This window comes from Momordica charantia (genome assembly GCF_013281855.1).
Source record: "Momordica charantia cultivar OHB3-1 chromosome 9 unlocalized genomic scaffold, Mcharantia_2.0 BLBB01000009.1, whole genome shotgun sequence".
Taxonomy (NCBI): domain Eukaryota; kingdom Viridiplantae; phylum Streptophyta; class Magnoliopsida; order Cucurbitales; family Cucurbitaceae; genus Momordica; species Momordica charantia.
In genome coordinates this window covers 17,502,861-17,517,478 of record NW_028275167.1, presented here as the reverse complement: position 1 = coordinate 17,517,478, position 14,618 = coordinate 17,502,861, and the positions used below count along the sequence as shown (strand labels likewise).

General features: G+C 41.4%; 1 non-coding gene across 1 annotated transcript; it reads right to left on the bottom strand.

Annotated features, from left to right (window-relative positions):
* Positions 1–13,818: 13,818 nt before the first annotated feature.
* LOC148209111 (small nucleolar RNA R71) lies at positions 13,819–13,925 on the bottom strand. Its single transcript, XR_015787545.1, has one exon. It is a non-coding gene; the product is annotated as a small nucleolar RNA R71 (small nucleolar RNA).
* Positions 13,926–14,618: the final 693 nt, after the last annotated feature.

Sequence of the window (14,618 nt, the reverse complement as noted above, 5' to 3'; positions counted from 1 at the left end):
TACTAATTATTAATAATACATAAATTACGAAGCTTTAAGGCATAAATCTCAATAGAGGTATGGATAAGATAAAGGGATCAAATAAATAACTTTATTCATTTCACTGTTCACATTATATTTATGAAAAAAATTAATTTGTTGACTAAATATGATTTTTATTTAAGTATTGGGGTTCGTGTAATGATAACTCTCTAAAAGATAGTTATTTGTGTGAGATTTTCACATAACTTAGCTAAGGATAGCCTCATTTGCACCCAATTTACGCTAAGTTGGCGCATGAAATGCTATAATTTTATCTCCCTCCTTTAACTTTCCCAAAATTGTTGTAAGATCTAATTTTGGGCATTTTGTTGCAATATCAACTATGCTACAACATTGGAATCAGAAAGGAGTAGAAAACGGCAAACTAACAGTGATAGAACTTTATACTGGGAGTTACCACAGTAACTCAAGGAATCACCTAGAGGTGAGAGCTGGGACCCACGAGATTTGTTTATTGCCCTAAAAATAGAAGCGGGTATAAATGCTCACATTTAAGGAAGCCTCCATACTTCACTTTTCACATCACCTCACCCTCACTCAAGAAAACCTCGCAAAAACAAATCAGTTGTTCGAAGAAGTCAAGAGGAAAAGAAGAGCACTCACTGAAGCAGGAGAGACCAAGAGCATACCGACCCACATGGAGCTTAAACCTTCAGCTCCATCTCTTCATCCTTGATTCCATTTTGTATTGCATTTCTTTTTATCATTTCTTTGCTTTCCTTTATGGCCACATGTAGCTAAATCCAGTTTTAAGGGAGAAATATTGTGAACTCTTTTCTTGGGCTGTAAACCGTGCTCTTAGTGTTAATGATGATGAATATTGAGTTGAAGTTATTTTTATAGCTTATTTTCAGCATGCTTGATCTCCGTTGTTGGAATATCTCATTATTAACTCTCGAAAAATTGTAATAGGGAGTGATAAACTTCAATTCATGTCGTAATCTATTCGAGTTAGATAGTAGGTACTTAAGAATAAGGCTCACCCAGCATGGTAATAAACTATTATTATATGCTGTTGAGTTTGTTTAAAAACCTTAAACGCAGAAAACCTACGACATCTGGGAAAACTCCGTGTCTATTTGGCCAATATTTCAACATTGTTAATGCTATAACATCGTTGGTGTAGCCCATAAAAGGTCACATTAAACTTCCTCCTTACCCTTTTAAAAGTAGTGGTTAATTATCTTTTGATTGTGTACTTTACTCTTAAAACTAAGTGAAGTTGATTTAAGTTCAGATTAATTGCATTCAGTGAGCACCGTAGCATTTATTTCTTTGATTGCCAATTTTGTTTCTGTTGTCCAAAATATTGTGTTTAAATATTAGCTATCTTGAGCAATTATTAAAGTGTTTAGTAGGCAGTCCCTGTGGATTCGAATGCTTGCTACGACGATAGTGTATGCTTGCACATAAGAGACACAAAATTGTTCAACATGTAATCTCTAATTTTTTTTCTCTTGAACATGTAAACTTGATTTGAGAGTTATTGATGAGCTTGTTCTCGAATTTAAGTTTGGATTGTTGATACGCTTTTGGCTTGTTGATCTTCGCGGTATGACCTATAACTTGTTGATCTTCGCGGTATGACTTCCAACTTGTTGATCTTCGTAGATGAACCTCTGGCTTGTTAATCTTCGTGAATCAACTTCTGACTTGTTAATTTTCGTGGATTTGCCTCCACCTTATTCATTCTCTTGAGGATTGGTCTCTGGTTTGTTGATCTTATGGCTTGTTGATCTTCTTGGTGGATGACCAACTTCTCGCTTTTTGATCTTCTTGTTAGATGATCGCCTCTTGCTTCTTGATGCTTCTTGATGGTGAACCTTGGCTTGTTGATCTTCCTAGGTGGCTACTTCTAGGTATTTAGAGTTCTCTAACTTCGTGCCTCTCTAGATTGTCTCCAAATTTTTTACTGATGAATTAAGTGGTGAATGTTCATGTCTATTTATAATGTTTGGACCTCAGGTTGACCTTTAGACATATTTTAAGTGCAACACTATGTAATCTGATTTGACGAATTTCATACATTAATGTAAATGAGTCGAATTCAATTTATGTCATTATATGGTCATGGTGCAATTTGGTCGGATCAAATCATGTCATAAGATGGGCATGAGACAAATGGCAGGTCTAGACTTCAAAGTGGGGGGTGGGGGGTGCGTCTAAACGCAATGGGAAAAGATTAATCATAAGTTAGACTTTAAAACATGCTGCAACCTAGGGTAGATTTTCATTTGAAAAATTCTTGAAAAAAGTGTTCTATATGTGTCAAATAAATTATAAAATATTTATTTGGTATTAAATTGATAGGATTTAGACGAAAACCGCATTAGATTTTTTTTTTTAATTGGTAAGTTTTGGTGGAGTTATTTAATAGTCAATTTTGTGCATTAATCAAATTTAATTGAGAGTTTATTTTATTAAAAGTAATTAGTTTTTGTTTTATCTTGGACTTCTTTACTTTGCTTTTTGTTTAAATTAACGAGTGAATAAACGAATATTAATAAATGGTAAAATTTGTCACACTTATCTAAGTTTAGAGTTTAATTTGTTGAAATTAAAAATTTAAGCTGAAACTTTATATAACTTATCTAATTTAGAAGTAAAAAATAATTTTTTCGGAAAAATTATGTAAGATGCATTTATTATGAAAATTCGGATTAAGTAATACTGAAAACTAACTATAATAAATCATTAGTAATGATATTAGTTTGTTTAGTATAAACACTAAAATTTATTGTAAAATAAAAAAAAATGACGACTTTATGTATACATAATACATCATTTGATATTAGTTTGTCCGAAATAAAATATGCTAAAGTTATCGATATAAATATAGAAAAAAAATAATAAACTAGAAATATTTAGTAAAACCTTTTTAAAAAAACAAAATTTCTTTTGATATAAATAGTTTAAAGAAGAAACAGAATTAAAAACTATTTTTATCACTTGTGATGACTATTTCGTATTTTTGTCTTATGTATGAATTTGAATTCATTAATGAAAATATACTTTTTTATTTAATACAAATGAAAATATAATTTATAGCATAAGTTTATGAAAATATAATTTATAGCATAGGTTTTGTTGATGTAAATTATTTGCTTTCAATGTAAGTTTTCAGAACTTTTAAATTTAAAAAAATAAAAAATATATTTTGTATTTAAAAAATATATAAAACTAAGCGTTTAGCACTCTCCGAAATCCAAATGGACGGAGAGCCCATGGAATTTACAAAGGCATGGGTAAAGCCAACATAACAAAAGTTACTCCCTGATGAAGCTTTCGGCAACGGTAAAAATGACAAAAATAAATAGAAGGTTTTAAAAAATAGCCAAATATATGAGATATTATAAAAATGGCTAATTGGCATTTTTTTTAGGGGATTTGTAATCGGTAGCATAGAAATTTTCTATATTTAACAAAATATCATACCTTTTTTATATTTTCAGATATAGCATTTTTTTGAAAATCCTAATTTTAAAATTTTCAATATTCCCAAATTACCCTTTTCAGTTGTCGATTCGTTATTATATATCAAACATATATCACATATATATCAGGAGTATATCTGACAACATTAGCATATCAGAAGTAAATCAATAGTATATCAGAAGTCAATTAGTGTTATATTAGTTGTATAATAGTAAATCACTATTTTACTTGCTTTAACCATTTGTCTTGCATTTTTTTAATTAATTAGAAATTAGTAGATATTGGCATGCATGGAAAATGAGAAAAAAATTTGATACTTACTGAAAATGAGAAACAAAACTTGAAAGGAACGTCAATGTGAACGACAATGGTGATTTTCGAAATTATTGTGAATGAGAAATCAATTAGAAATTAGAGGCAAATAGAAACCTAGGGTTTTTCTGTATATCAATAATATATCAGTGATATATCAAGTATACATGATACATATATCAATAGTACAATTAAATTTATTTAAAGTTTTAAAGATCAAAATAAAATCAGCAACAATGTCATTCTTAAAAGGTTTAAATATCATTCTTGGGTATCAACATCACCATCAAATCAGCAGCAAAGTCCTTCAACCAAAAACTTAAAGGTTTAAACATCAAAACGAACGAGTAGCATAAACCAAAAGTAGATTAACAATGTCATTCTTAAAATTCTATAAAAGAAGAAACATAAGTTCCATAAGCATAAGTTCCAACAGTCTAGAAAAGCGTAAGTTTCATTCTTGTATAATATTTAGGTAAAAGCTTGGGACATCAATCTTCGTCCTTGGTGATTGTCGTGTCTTCGGAGATAATATCTTTGAAGCTTTCCGTTGTCCAGAGACAACACTTTTGGCATTCGTTTATGTTATCTTTTGGGACGAACTACATCGACATTTTCGACGATGTTTTTTTTATTTCATTTTTCGTGTTTGTACCATTGCTTTTATCTGGAAAAAAAAATAAAAAAACATAACTATTTCATATATTAGTATTATATCAGAAAACATATATTAGAGGTAATAGAAATAATTGGTAGATATCATACTTATATCAGAAGTAAATCAATTTTGTTTGGGGGTAAACATACCCAAGACACGTGGAGGACCCTTATTGGTGTTTAAAGAAACTAAATAAAGAAGGATTGCTTAGGTCCACCTCGGCAGAGCCGAGGTGGCCGGGTTCGCCCGTGATAAAAGACCAAGTATGAGCACCAAGGTTCGACCTGACTAGGGTCCGATCTGCTTGGAACCCGACAGGTCCGATATGAGAAAAGGACACATAACCGTCGGTCGTGTGTACTGTCGGATCTGTCAACTATAAATAGAGGGCTTCATTTCACGCTCAGGTATCGAATCTCACCTCGAACTAAATAAGGAGTCCGATCTATACTGACTTGAGCGTCGGAGTGCTTACCCCCTTGTGCAGGTCCACTCTAGTGTTGAGGTCGGAACCAGAGACTGGGTTCGAGTTCAATTCGTGAAGAACCGTTGTGCAAATTCCTGCATAAACATTTGGCGCCGTCTGTGGGGAATACATCTTAAGTCATCTCGATCTAAAAAAAATATATACGCAAAGATGGTGCATCCAGCAAACTCTGCCAATACGACAGAACAAAGGGGTGTGAACGCTGATAACGGCCCTCAGCGAGACCTCGGTGCAAGAATAGTCGAGGATCAAGTCCGAGCAGGGCAAGAGGGAGATCTGCCACGCAGATTTGCCCGCCATGCGAACCAAGAGCTACCACCTGCTCACCCGAAACCCTAAAAAGCCAATAGAGGCCGAGGAGGGACGTCGAGGAAAACCTCCCAAAGGGCCAACCAGGCAGCAAACCCTGAAGTTCTGTCTACTCTCCAGCTCCAGTTTGATGATATGCGCCATCGGTTGCGCACAATGGAAGAAATGTACGCTGAGGCAACGCGTGCTAACCGAACTGCGTCTCCCTCTAGAGCCCCGGACGCACCCGGTGAAAAGGGAGCTCCATCTATCCAACCTGGCGATCGCGAGCCCATTCCCAACGATGGAGTGGATTACATCTTGCGGGATAAAGATCTGAGAAAGCATCTCACTAAGAAGAAGAAGAGAGCATCTCGGGAGCCGGAAGACTCTCCTTCCTACTCCCGAGAATTCTCCAACTCGAACCTAAAGGCTCAATCAAAGTACAAGCCTCTAATACCAGAAGCCGTGATCACCAGGGAAGAGTTCGACCTGATGAAACACAGGTTCGGTGAACAGGTCGAGGCACTTAAGGCCAGGTGCGAGAAGAAGGAGAGCTCGTTTGACGATGGCGACTTGGGAGAATCGCCATTCACCTCGGATATTATAGAGGCTCCCATCCCTCCGAAGTTCAAAACTCCCACCATGAAGCCCTATGACGGGTCTAAGGACCCTAAAGACTATGTTGAGGTCTTCGAGGGCCTCATGGACTTCCAAGCGGCAACAGATGCGATCAAGTGCCGCGCCTCCAGATCGCGCTCACAGGCAGCGCGCGCTTGTGGTACAGAAGACTGCCGGCCAGGTCGATCTCGACCTACTCCCAGCTGAGGAAGGAGTTCATCAGTCAGTTCTCCTCGCGGCATTATGATAGAAAGACAGTGACGCACCTTGCCACCATCAGGCAGAAGGAAGGAGAGACGCTGAGAGAATATGTCACAAGGTTCCAGGAAGAGCAGCTGAAGGTTGTGCACTGCTCCGACGATTCAGCCATGTGCTACTTCCTCACCGGCCTGGCCGATGAGACCCTCACTGTGAAGCTCGGAGAGGAGGCTCCGGCAACCTTCGCCGAAGTCTTGCAGAAGGCAAAGAAAGTCATTGATGGGCAAGAGCTCCTCCGAACCAAGACTGGCCGACCTGAAAAGCAGATCGATCAGAAGAAATTGATTCAAGAGAAAAGAAAGACTGATTCCAAGTCCAGAGACAAGGGATCGTCTTCTTCCGCCAGCAGAGCAGAGCACCGTAGGTTGGAGAGCGGCCCCAGCCGGAGCCGACCTTATGAACGGTACACACCAACCACCATCCTCATCTCCGAGATACTCACGAACATCGAGGAGAGCGGGATGGAAAAGCTCCTCAAGTCACCTGAGAAGCTCCGAGGAGACCCAGAAAAGCGCAGCAAGGATAAGAACTGCCGTTTTCATCGCGATCACGACCATAATACGACAAGTTGCTGGGAGTTGAAGCGCCAGATTGAAGACCTCATTCAAGATGGCTACTTTAAAAAATTCGTGGGCAAACCGAGGTCTAACTCGGTCGAAAAGAAAGAAGAGAGGAAGCGTTCAAGAACGTTGCCTCGCCGGGATGACCGATCTGCGGTCATCAACACTATTTTCGGAGGTCCGAGCAGGGGCCAGTCCGGAAACAAAAGGAAAGAACTAGCTCGCGAGGCCAGGCGCGAGGTATGCATCATCAGGGAGCAAAAACCTACTTGCTCCGTCACTTTCGACGATGCCGACCTGGAAGGGGTCCACTTGCCCCATAAAGATGCACTGGTGAAGGCCCTTCTGATCGATCACGTCTTGGTCCGAAGAGTATTGGTTGATGGAGGCGCATCTGCCAACATCTTGTCCCTCCCAACATATCTAGCATTGGGATGGACCAGGTCACAATTAAAGAAGAGTCCAACACCCTTGGTTGGATTCTCTGGAGAATCAGTCTCCCCAGAAGGGTGCATTGACCTGCCGGTAACTATCGGACAAGACGCTACCCAAGTAACGCAGATGGCTGAGTTCGTGGTGATCGACGGCAAGTCGGCCTACAACGCCATCTTCGGGAGACCTATTATTCACTCATTCCGGGCCGTCCCTCCACACTGCATCAGGTTCTGAAGTACTCAACCCCTAATGGAGTGGGCACGGTCCGAGGTGAGCAAAAGACCTCACGAGAATGCTATGCATCAGCACTCAAAGGGTCGGCCGTATGCGCCCTGGAAGAGCAGACCAGTCATGGCAAGCTGCAAGGGTCCGAGACAGACCTGCCCAAGGAAGGCAAAAGGCAGTTCTCCCCGCCAACAGAAGAGCTCGAGCTTGTTCCTTTGCTTAGCCCCGAAAAGCAAGTAAGCATAGGAACCAAGCTGGGGGCCACTGACAGGGAAGAACTGATCAATTTCCTCAGGTCTAACTCGGACGTCTTCGCATGGTCTCACGAGGGCATGCCTGGCATCGACCCGAAGATCATGGTGCATCGCCTCAACATAGACCCATCATTCCGACCTGTAAAGCAAAAAAGAAGACATGTAAATAAGGAGAGGAGTGATGTAATCATTGAGGAAGTAAACAGACTCTTAAAAGCTGAATATATACGAGAAATTTTGTATCCTGAGTGGCTCTCTAACGTTGTATTAGTTAAAAAGTCCAATGGGAAGTGGAGGATGTGTGTGGACTTTACAAATCTAAATAAGGCATGCCCAAAAGATTGCTTCCCCCTTCCGAGGATCGACCAGCTCGTGGATGCAACGGCCGGGCACGAGCTGCTCACCTTCATGGATGCCTACTCCGGATACAACCAAATTAAAATGCATCTGCCAGACCAAGATCATACCGCGTTTATTACAGACCAAGGTCTGTACTGCTACAAGGTAATGCCTTTTGGCCTAAAGAATGCGGGTGCGACCTACCAAAGGATGGTGAACAAAATGTTCGCTAGGCAGATCGGTCGGAATATGGAAGTGTATGTGGACGACATGCTTGTGAAGAGCAAGCAGTCAAAGTCGCATCTTTCCGATCTGACCGAAGCCTTTGGAGTGCTACGCAAGTATTAAATGAAGCTCAATCCGACCAAGTGTGCCTTTGGAGTCTCCTCGGGAAAGTTCCTTGGTTTTATGGTAAATAACCGTGGGATTGAGGCTAACCCAGAGAAGATAAAGGCCGTGCTCGAGATGGAGGCGCCCAAGACTCTAAAGCAGCTTCAGTGCCTCAATGGCAGGATTGCAGCTTTGAATAGGTTCGTGTCAAGAAGGGACCGTTCGAATGGACGGAAGAGTGTGAGCAAGCGCCAGGGCAGTTAAAAGACTATCTCTGCTCGGCACCTCTACTCTCAAAGCCATTGCCAGGGGAAAAGCTCCATTTGTACCTGGCGGTATCTGCTAGCGCCGTCAGCTCGGCACTGATAAAGCAAGAGGGTGCGCGCCAGAGCCCCATTTATTACATCAGTAAGGCCATGACCGAGGCCGATGACTGTGATGTTTATGCTGAACGCACGCACTAAGCGTGGTAACAATTATATAGATGCAAGCGCACACCTGTCAGAGTAATATAAAATGGATGGAGTATCCAAGTATCGATCCTCAAGGACTTCTAAACAATTTCCAAACTCTGAAGTTTTAAAGAATAGTGAATGTTGAAATGAGTGATTCTTGTAAAATGGGAAGTGGTCACAAATAATGGTTTGGATTTGGGATTTGGACTTAGAATGATAAAACCTAGCCCGATTTACTTCAAGTTAGCCAACAAAGAATCAAGGACACGCTAAGGATAATATGCATTTTACTTTAGAAACTAACGACTACGCTTTTCACTTTACTTATGTCTAAGCAAGTTCAAAGTCCTAAGACATTCCCTAATATGGAATGCATATTAGGGAATGTCTTAGGACGGGAATTTAGACATAAAAGGCTAACTATCCATAACCGGGCTAGAGACGGGAATTTAGAAAGACATATTGAAGAAAATACAGCAAGTAAAATGGTTGAATGTGGAATGCATGTGTGAAAAACAAAAGTTATCTAATGGAGAGTTTTTATCGGGATTGAGAGCTTCGCCCTTCTCTTTCAAGCAAGGGAGAGTGTCACGTGCTCTTTCCTCCAAAAACACAACTCTCTTAACTGAAAATAAAGTAAAGGCAAAGAGAGAATAAGCAAAGTGCTAGATTTTTATATATTTGAATAAGTAGAAAAATGACTAAGTACAAATGGAAACAAAACAAGCTCAATAAAAGAATGTAAAGTGCTCGGGATTTAAAAACCAAAAGCAACTAATGAAAGCAACTCAAAAGTACTTAGAAAGCAACAAAGAAACACTAAAAATGATCAAGAGAAGGAAGCAAGGCTTGATGAATTTGGTGGAGAAGTTGCTGGAATTTATAGCTGTGCAGAATTGGTTAGGTAGGTCCTAAAACGATGGTGAATCACCCATTTCCAACTCTTTTGACTGACCAAATCGTGCTCAAACTGATAGTGGAACACTTCTTCTACACGTATGCATCGGTTGGAACCACCAAAACGCATTGGAAGACGCGTTTCATTAAGGGCAAAGTTGGAAGAAAAACTGTTTTTCTGCAGGCACGCAGGCGCCTGGCGCCTCCCATGAAGGTTTTTCCGTCTTTTTGCTTCTTTTGATTAATTTGCACTCCCAAATGGTCCTAAAATGTCATAAATACAATATAAGCCAACCACAAACCATAATATATGAATTTTGCATGAATTGGAACTCAAATGATCGAGAAAAATCCGAAACAAAGCTGAAACATTGTAAAAACAGCATCTAAAACATTCTTTTTACGCATGTAAACAAGCGTAATCAGCCGAGACCAGGTATCCCCAAATGGGGAAGCTGGCTCTCGCTTTGGTCACCTCGGCCTGAAGACTTAGGCCGTACTTCCAAGCGCACACGGTCGTAGTACTTACAAACTTGTCCCTGAAGAATATCTTCCTTAAGCCTGAAACATCAGGGCGTCTGATGAAGTGGGCATTGGAATTGAGCGAGTACGACATCCAGTTCGAGCCCAGAACTGCGATGAAAGGACAAGCAGTGGCCGATTTTATCGCAGAGCTCACTCCACCACCTCAGTTGGTCAAGTCCGACCTCCCGTGGACGATCTTCGTTGATGGATCTTCTAACGAGAGGGGGTGCGGGGCAGGAATCCTCTTGCTCGCACCAGAAGGTGAGCGGTTTGAGTATGCTCTGCGGTTCAACTTTCGGACATCAAATAATGAGGCCGAGTATGAAGCACTCCTAGCAGGCCTGCGCGTTGCCAAAGGACTGGGGGCCAACCACATTAAGGTCTTCAGTGACTCCCAGCTAATTGTAAATCAGATCAAGGAGAAGCACCAAGCGAAAGACCCCCGGATGGAAAAATATCTGAGCAAGGTCAGATCGCACCTCGCCCAGTTCGGGACTTACGAGGTGAGTCAAGTTCCAAGATCTGAGAACTCTAATGCAGATGCCTTAGCCAAATTGGCATCAGCATACGAGACCGACCTGGCTAGATCGGTCCCGGTCGAAATCTTGGACACTCCTTCAATCTTGGAGCCAGAAGTAATGGAGGTTGATACTCCATCACCCACTTGGATGGACCCAATCGTGGAGATCATCAAAGAAGACCCACCCCAAGATCCGAGGGAGCAAAAGAAGATGGCGCGAAGAACAGCTCGGTTCACACTCCGAGAGGAATGTTTTACCGACGTGGCTTCTCCCTGCCTCTCCTCAAGTGTGTGACTCCCGAAAAAGGCCTTTACATTCTTAGGGAAGTTCATGAAGGGGTGTGTGGAAACCACTCTGGCGCCAGGTCGTTGTCGGCCAAGGTGGTTCGACAAGGGTACTATTGGCCCAGTGTCGAGCGCGATGCAAAGCAGTTTGTGAAAGCTTGTGACAACTGCCAGCGTTTCGCAAACATTATCCATCAACCTCCCGAACTGCTCACCCCGATCTGGGCCCCATGGCCATTTGCGCAATGGGGGGTGGACATCATAGGTCCTTTTCCTCTGGGCAAAGGATAAACAAAGTTCATCGTTGTCGCTGTGGATTACTTCACTAAATGGGCCGAAGCCGAGGCACTATCCCACATCACAGAGTCCAGGGTCACGTCGTTCATATGGACAAACATTGTGTGCCACTTTGGCATACCAAATGCTATCGTAACAGACAACGGAAAACAATTTGACAATGCAAAGTTCAAGGACTTTTGCAGAAAACTTGGTATAAGCCACCTTAGTTCGTCCCCTGCGCATCCAAAAGCGAATGGACAAGTTGAAGCAGTAAACAAGATCATAAAGCGATGACTCAAGCTAAGGTTGGACTCCAAAAAGGGAAGATGGGCCGAGGAGCTACCTGAAGTTTTGTGGTCATATCGAACCACCCCAAGGGAGTCAACTGGCGAAACTCCATTCTCGCTAGCCTTTGGTTCTGAAGCTGTTGTACCAGTCGAGATCGGCATACCAACAGACGGGTATAGCAGTACGAGCCAACAAAGAACGAGGAAGAGCTACTCCTTAACTTGTACTTATTGAAAGGGAAAAGGGAAATGACTCAGCTGCACTTAGCAGATTATCAGAACAAAATGGCCAGACATTACAACACCCGAGTTCGACCTCGAAGCTTCCAAGTTGGACATTTAGTCTTAAAGAAAATTCAGAGTCATGTTGGCACCCTTGACCCAAGTTGGGAGGGACCGTTCGAAGTCAAAGGCATAGTCCGACCTGGAACTTATATGCTGGCCGACCTGGAAGGAAGAGTGCTTGCGCATCCATGGAACGCGGAGCACTTGAAGCGCTATTACCCCTGAAGTGTCAAAATAGTCCTAAAAGGGGCTTGTAAAAATTTTCAAGGGGCGGAACTTTCAATAAATGGAGTGATTTAATTTCATAACTCCGAGTTCGATCAGAAATTAAATGGGGGCCACGGACTCCCATAAGACTTAAAATTGATCAAATTCGATCCTCGAAACCCACGGGTTCGAGGTGCGATGTTGAAGGTTATGGAAATTCAATCCTCTAAATCCACGGGTTCGATGTGCGACGTGAATATTAACTATGGACACAAAATTCAACCCTTTGCATTGTTGAGTGGTTAAACCGAGGAGAGGAGCGCCTTAGACATAAGGGTTCCGCTTAAGTAGCCTAGACATAGGACCTTAACCCGAGGTTGCGACTATTTCCATCATAAAACCTTCTTTTTACGCATGTAAACAAGCGTAATCACTCAACATGTTTTCCCAAAAAGTTAGGATTTAGAGAAGGCCACTGTAAGTCTTAACAAGTCAATACTGAAAAGGTTGCTTATTTGCATTGTTGAGTGGTTAAACCGAGGAGATGAGCACCTTAGACATAAGGGTTCCGCTTAAGTAGCCTAGACATAGGACCTTAACCCGAGGTTGCGACTATTTCCATCATAAAACTAAGATATATCTCATAATAGACATATTAGGGAATGTCTTAGTACTTTGAACTTGCTTAGACATAAGTCAAGTGAGAAGCGTAGTCGTTGGTTTCTAAAGTAAAATGCATATTGTCCTTAGCATGTCCTTGATTCTTTGATGGCTAACTTGAAGTAATTCGGGCTAGGTTTTATCATTATAAGTCCAAATCTCAAATCCAAACCCATTATTTGTGACCACTTCCCATTTTACAAGAATCACTCATTCCAGCATTCACTATTCTTTAAAACTTTAGAGTTTGGAAATTATTTAGAAGTCTTTGAGGATCGATACTTGGATACTCCATCCATTTTATATTACTTTGACAGGTGTGCGATTGCATCTATATAATTGTTACCACGCTTAGTGTGTGCGTTCAGCAACAACCAGTCAAGTTTTTGGCGCCGTTGCCGGGGACTTTAGTTTTAAAATTATTTTCAAATTCTTTTAGTTTTTATTTTTGTGAATTGTTGTTGGGTGTAATTTCCATCCACCGTTTTTGTTCTATATTTTTGGTCGTTTATCTCACAAGGGTAAGTTAAAGTGCATGAGCACAAGATCTTTTCTTCTACCCCTTGACCCTGAGATTGAGCGGACCCTTCGAAAAACTCGAAAGGAGCAAAGACTTGGAAAACAACTAGAAAAGCAAAAAGAGAGAGAAGGTGAAATCAGTCCTGAAAGTGAGGTAGAGAGTACAAGCACATCAATGGCAGATATTCCACCTCGTGATCCGGTTGATCCACCTGCTGTTAACGGTAATATGAGGGATCATGCGAGAAATGATGAATTCAACCATATCCAGATGGCGGACAACAGAGACGTGGCAATGCGAGAATATGCCGCCACGGCTTTTCAGAACTTTGATTCAGGGATAGTCAACCCTATTCCAGCCCACGCAAACTTTGAGCTTAAACCAATGATGTTCCAAATGTTGCAGACAATTGGACATTTTGGAGGGCAGGAACATGAGGATCCACATGATCATCTGAAATCATTCATTCAAATTGCAAATGCATTTCGATTACCTGGTATAACAGACGATGCTCTGAGACTAACACTTTTTCCATTTTCTTTGAAGGACCAAGCTAGAGCATGGCTCAATGCATTTCCACCGGGATCCATCACCACATGGGGGTCGTTAGTGGAGAAGTTCTTAACAAAATTCTTCCCACCTACTCGCCACGCTGATATCAGAGAGGAGATCATCTCCTTTAGACAGTATGATCGTGAACCTGTTCACGAGGCGTGGGAGAGATTTAAAGAACTAATCAGGAAATGTCCGAACCATGGCTTACCGGCATGCATCCAGATAGAACATTTCTTTAGAGGTTTAGATCATCCTACTAAGATGATGCTAAACAATGCTGCCAACGGAGCCTTTACAAAGAAGACATTCAACGAGATAGTTGACATCCTAAATGACTTAGCTTCACATAACGAACTATGGTGTTCGCAAAGATCTAGGGCAGCACCAAAGAAGCAAGATCCAGCTGGAGTTTTGGCTCTGGACATTGCGACCTCGATGCAAAAAGAGATGGTTACAATGAACCAGAGGCTGAAAGAGATGGCATTGGGAATAAAAAATCCATTAGCCACGCCGATACAACCTGTGCAGTCGGATTATTGCACTCCTGCCCCTGTTTGCCAAGTCAACGATCTCATTTGTTCATTTTGCAGTGAAAACCATATTTATGATAATTGTCCACATAACCCTGCTTCTGTTTTTTATGTAGGACATGGGAACAATAGGAACTTTAACCCATATTCGAACACCTACAACCCAGGTTGGAGGCACCACCCTAATTTCTCATGGGGAGGACAAGGAGGTTCGAGCGGTTTTAATCAAGGGCAGAGCCAGCAGAACAAGCAGCCCTATGTTCCACCTACACAGCAATACATCCCACCACCGCAACAGCAGTACAATCAGAGAACACATACTCCACCAGTTCAAAATAACAACTCAAATCTTGAGAATATGATGAAGGA